Below are 6,243 nucleotides of genomic sequence, written 5' to 3'. Positions count from 1 at the left end.
GCTTGAGCAGGAAGCTTTCTCTTTTTAACATCCTTCCGTGTGTAGATGAGGAGATAAAAGTTCAGGTTTGGCCGGGCGCGGTGGCTCAAGCCTGTAATCCCAGCACTTTGGGAGGCCGAGGAGGGTGGATCACGAGGTCAACAGATCGAGACCATCCTGGTCAACATGGTGAAACCCCGTCTCTACTAAAAATTACAAAAAATTAGCTGGGCACGGTGGCGCGTGCCTGTAAGCCCAGCTACTCAGGAGGCTGAGGCAGGAGAATTGCCTGAACCCAGGGGGCGGAGGTTGCAGTGAGCCGAGATCGCGCCATTGCATTCCAGCCTGGGTAAAAAAAAAAAAAGTTCAGGTTTGGGGGCCAAAATTCCAGAGCTTAAATCCTAGCTTTCTCAGTCCCCAAATGTGTGCCCTGGGACAAGATACTTCCTGTGCATTGGTTTCCACATCTGTAAACCAGGGAGAGTAGTAGTACCTACCTCTTGGAGCTGACGGGGAGGGTAACTGAGATAATTCATAGGAGGAGCTTGGAATAGTATCCAGCACAAAGTAAGAATGCAATAAATGTTAACTTTCATCATTGTTACTTTCTTCTAGTTCTTGACTTCTCTGCCCCATTCAAAGTTAAGCGTTCCCTTAGCCCTACAGAGAGCCAGGATAAAATCATTATTTTTCTTTACTTTTTTTTTCTACTTAAGGTAAGACTGATGTAAACATCTGTGCATTATAGGACATTGTAAGTCTGAAGGATCCAGACCTGCAGCCCCCGTGCAACACATTCGGCACTCAGTGTCCTTTGTGCGCCGCTGCTCCTCACGACTGACAAGAATTCATTTAGCTCCTGATCAACGATGGCAGCTTTACTTCCTTTTTGCTCTCTGGTGGGAATTTCTGTCTTATTGCTGTAACCAGGCATTATGATCCATGTATACTGGAAAAACAAATATTGATGAACTTTTAATTTCTTTTAATGAGGGTAAGCTTACTGTTTTAAGTTGAAAAATTCTACTGGAAATAAATCATATTGCTATGGAAACCATGCCCAATCAGCACTGAAGTGTGGTTACTATATATGTTTTTTGAACATACGTGCTATCAGCATTACATTTTGGCACACAGTCAACTTTCAATTCTGTTTCCATAGTGTTAAACTAGAGCCCATCAGCTGACTACTCTGTTCAGTCTTTTTAGGATTCCTTGCTATCTTTGGGATGCTGAATCATGTGGTAGAAATCACAAAAATTCTGTGATCAGTTCTGGCTATGCTACTTCTGTCCTGGGGCAGGTTTCCAGTCTTTCTGATCCAATAAAATTATCTATAAATTCTCTGAACTATAAAAATAAAAAACAACATCTCGTAAGGTTTGGATGAAGATCAAATAAAGTGATAATATGAGGAAGTACTTAATACATTCTAAAATGCTATATAAAGGTAAAACAGTTTTACTTCCAGAAAAGCTACCCGCTGCATGAGTTACCCATACCAAATAATCTCCGGAGTTTCTATTTTTTCCTTAGAGTTGGGTTATGAGAAGTATGGTGATGTAGGAGATGAATGCAGACCTACTGTGGTAAGAATCCCAGCGACATTACTCACTCTCTGTGTAATCTTGGCCAGGCTACTTAGTCTTTCTAAGCTTCACTTTCTTCATCTTTAAAATGAAAATAATAAAATTTATATCCAGGATTATTTAGATTAGAAAAAAATTACATGTCAAACACAGTACTTGGCAGGTAGATATCCACTTAAAAATGGTACTTACTGCTGGAAATAATGATGCTGTGTCCAAACTGACATCAAACAAATTCCAAACTACTCAGCAAACTGAAACTGTTTTTTTTACCAAAGAGAATACCATTTGCCAACACCTGGAAATTCTTATTCTTGAAGAGCATTCATTTAGAAATAACAACTACTCATAAATTCTGCAACATTGACTGAGTATCTCCTGAGTGCACAGAAAGACGAATAGAATGGCAAAGTTCTTATCCTCCATAGTGCTATAACTTGTGGAAGTATAATAAATTTGCACACAAGCAACTGTAATGCCTGTGGTAAGTCACTAATAATACTTATATAACAAGTAATTTGAGTGAATATAATAGAATGATCAAGAATGCAAAAATGAATTCTTTCAAGCAGAATTTCTTGTTCAAGAGTCCATGAAAACTCAGAATGAGAGAAACGGGTGCCCCAACTCATAGATATGAAGACATGTATTTGTTTGTTCTTCTGTTGCTGATAAAGACATACCTGAGACTGGGTGATTTACAAAGATAAAGAGGTTTAATGGACTTAGAGTTCCACAGGGCTGGGGAGACCTCACAATCATGGTGGAAGGCAAGGATAAGGAAGGCATGTCTTACATGGATGGTAGCAGGCAAAGAGAGAGAGCTTGTGCAGGGGATCTCCTCTTTATAAAACCATCTGATCTTATGATACTTATTCACTATCATGAGAACAGTATGGGAACGGCTTGCCCCCATGATTCATTTACCTCACACAACACATGGGAATTCAAGATGAGATGTGGGTGGGGACACAGACAAACCATATCAAGATAGCAGTGATATATCTGTCCCTGCAAAGTTTTGCAGAGTCTCTGACTGACCCTAAGGTTGAAAGTCAAATTGGAGGAGAGAGTGCTAATTATTATACAGGATGACTTTGGACCTTATCTCAGCCTAATAATTACCATCGGTACTGGTATAGTCACCAAAACATTCAATCTGAGGAGAGAAGTTGAAAATATATGGTTTCTCTGAGCCAAAATTGACCCTTGATGAAGAGAAAATATGGGTCTAAATTGAAACAGAACTATCAGTAACTCAGTCAAAGAATGCTAAGTCAGTAGAGCCAAGAAAGAGGGGGCATCTCATTTTCAGTTGTACAGATTATTCAGCTTGGTTTATTTAGTAAATTAAATGTAGTCGTACCTTAGTTGTAATGCACATAAATAGCACTTTGGCCATGGATCAAATGTGATACCTTTAATAAATTTCTGAAGCAATAACAACAAGTACATGTACTCATTTTCATCTTTACACACACATGTTCACACACACGTGCGTGCGTGCACGCACGCGCGCGCGCGCACACACACACACACACACACACAAGTTGACCCTAGATCAGGATGCTCTTCATAACTCAGTGAATTATTCTCCTCCCACCATCAGGGTGAAATGGCTATTTTCTTTTCTTTCTTTCTCTTCTCTTCCCATCCCTTCCCTTCCTCTCTCTTCTTTGTTCTTTTCTCCACCTGTGACTCCCTCCCTTCTTTTAAACTTTTTTTTCCCCATCCCTGATTTTAAGGACAATGGGATGCCAGTGGAAGGGCAGATCAGTCATTTAGAAATGGCAAATCTCTCAGACTGCTATACCAGTAGTCAGAATTTTCAGCACAGAGATAATAATGTGTGCCTCCAGATGGATGGTGGGTCTAAATCTTTCCTCAGACTTCCTTTGTGGGAGGCATTTGAGCATTTATTGAGCCTTTCTAGGGAGAAATGCCTTGAAGAGCGAGATGATGCAGTACTGAGTCTATAGTGCACTCCAGAGAGGATATGTGGAGGCATATTTAGAATAGTTCTCTTTCCCATAAGGAAATGAGAATGAACATTTTCCCTGAGTCAAGTGGATACAGAATCATAGAAACTTGATGAGTATCTATTGAGTGAATAAATGAGCCAATGAGGAAAAAGGAAAAAGGGTTTATGAAGATAAAACATGGAGAATGCGGGAGTAAGATTATCTAAAGCTCCACAATAACCTGTATCTGCTTACATTTTCCTCCTTTAATTGTACCTTCTACTTTTCCTCCCAGCATAGTCTTCCTGTACTGTATCTTCTCAGTCAACTCCGCATTCTCGCTCTCTCTTTCACACACACACGCACATACGCACACACACACGCACACACACACACACTCCAATGATTCCTACTGACCTGTACCTAGAATCTCCCTTACTGAACCTTGAACCAAGTCTAGGTAGACCCCATTCCCTATAGACATGTCTGATACCAGTACTCCAATATTAGAGACCCAACTATCCACCACGGTATTCCAACAGCATTGGCCACCCTACTTAGGTTAGTCTGTGTGAAAGTCCTTTGGGTCCTGATGTTCTCATTCAGAGGGTCCTATATAAAGATCAAGGTCTTGTGGGAAAATCGAGGAGACTTATCCCAACTCCCACTGATGTCCCAGAGACCTTCTGTCTGGAGCTGTTGCACTAACTTGGTCTGCTGAGCAGTAGGGAAGTGTTATCCTTTGTGTGAAGAGTCCCAAAAGAATAGGTTTTCAAACTGGGGTGAGGCAAAATAGAGAGGATGTAGAGCAGGGGTGTCAAAAAGCAAAGAATCAGGACCCTCATCAAACACTTCCATGCGTGGAGAGCTCTAGCCCCATCTTGGACTGACTTCTCACCCTTTGGCTTTTCATTTTAGACACACAGCCCCGGGCTGCCTGCCAAGAGCTGGAGGAGCTCAGAGCAACAATGTAATCCGTAATTGCATTGTAATCTGGATGAAATCTTATGTCCAGCCATTCTCTTTTGCCCATAACAGAAATCTTAGCCTCAGGTATGGCACTCAAAAACAGCCGTGCTCTTTCAAGTTTATACTAGACAACTTCCTGGTGTATTATTGTCTGTATGTTGTATAAAATGAAAGAAAAAATGCTCACTTAAATTATTTCTTTGTGATCACATTATAAAATGAAATACTTTTAATATTTCAGGACCAAATAAACAAAGCAATGCCTACACCAACAAAAACCAAACAACAAAAAGGAAAGTATAAGCTTTATGCTCAGCAGTAGGTCATAGATCTGCAGCAAGCTGGATGATAGAAGAAACAGAATGGAGAAGAATATAATTAACCAATGTAGTGTGACTTCTCCATGTGATGGATGCTAGAATTTTGAGAGCTGATGAGACCCCACTTCTAGCCTAGATATAAAAAGCAGTGAGCCAGTGGGCTGGAAGCTGATTTCATTAACCATCAGACCTCAGACACCAAGGAACTTCATCCACTGTTTCATGTGTGTTCTTAATACTGACAGTATGCTGGTCTGTTACAGGGCACTTTCTCTGAGTCTTAGCTGTCTTTCTTGTCCCGTCTTCTAATGCCACTCCAACCTTTACGGACTGGTCTAGCTGAGAACAAGACAGATCTGGGTTTAAATTCTGCTTAATGATCTATGATATTGGGCAAATTATTTCACCTTCTAATCTTAGCTTTCTCATCTGTAAAGTAACACATATATCAGAGTTTTCCTAAGCATTCAATGATATAACACAATGAACTTTCTGGGATACTTAAAAAAAAAGTAGACATGTAACAACTTAATTCTCTTCCCACCTCTTTCACGGGAAACCAGGTAAAATGTCCCTGAGCCTAATCTACTGGTAATATAGCCAACAATAATGGCTATATTGTTGATTCTAAGGTATGCTTTTGGCATTTAAACCTCTTGCAATGAGCACCATCTTATTGCCTTGGATAGTCACGGAAGTTGTGACATGGCTGTTATTGCTTGCGCAGGTGTGCACTTACTGTTTTTCCTGAAGGCATGACTGAACCTACACCTCTCCTGACCATTTAAGAAGAATCTGAGGAAGAGATGTACAGCCTGGTTGTGGGTGTACAATTTTCCACAACTTCTGATAAGACAAAAACAACATTCCCGCATCAAAACCTGCAAAACAGGCATAAGTAGCATGAAAGAAAATGTCAGAGACAATAGTGGAGTCCTTCTTGAAGAACAGAATAATGACCAATGCACTCGATGGCCCAGAGGGCAATATCAAGTGCAAGAACCTGGGCATCTTCGGACAACTCAACAGAAGAGTAATTCAGAGGCGTCAGACTCTGAAAGCGAAGAAGTTTTCAGAACCTTCACTGATTTATTTTGCTTTATTTTTCCCTTCAGTGTACGCACAAAATAATATATAATGAAAAGCTACGTCTCCGTAAGTCTAAGAGAGCTTTTTTGAGATGAACACAACAAAAAACTCAGTGATAAGAGAATACTGTGTCAAAATTTAATTGGGAATATTTTTCAATCTTAATGGCACATAAAATAATGATTCATCTTATAACTACTGGCATCTTAGAGTCAATAAACTATGACAAAAATGCACTATAGTTTTTTTTATAAGAAATAAATGAGACTGTATATGTGAGAACATATGGCATGCAATAGTCATCCAACATATATTAATTGGATCTCATTCTGAATT

Source organism: Callithrix jacchus, chromosome 17 (genome assembly GCF_049354715.1).
Source record: "Callithrix jacchus isolate 240 chromosome 17, calJac240_pri, whole genome shotgun sequence".
Lineage (NCBI taxonomy): Eukaryota > Metazoa > Chordata > Mammalia > Primates > Cebidae > Callithrix > Callithrix jacchus.
Note: the sequence above shows the minus strand (reverse complement) of the source record.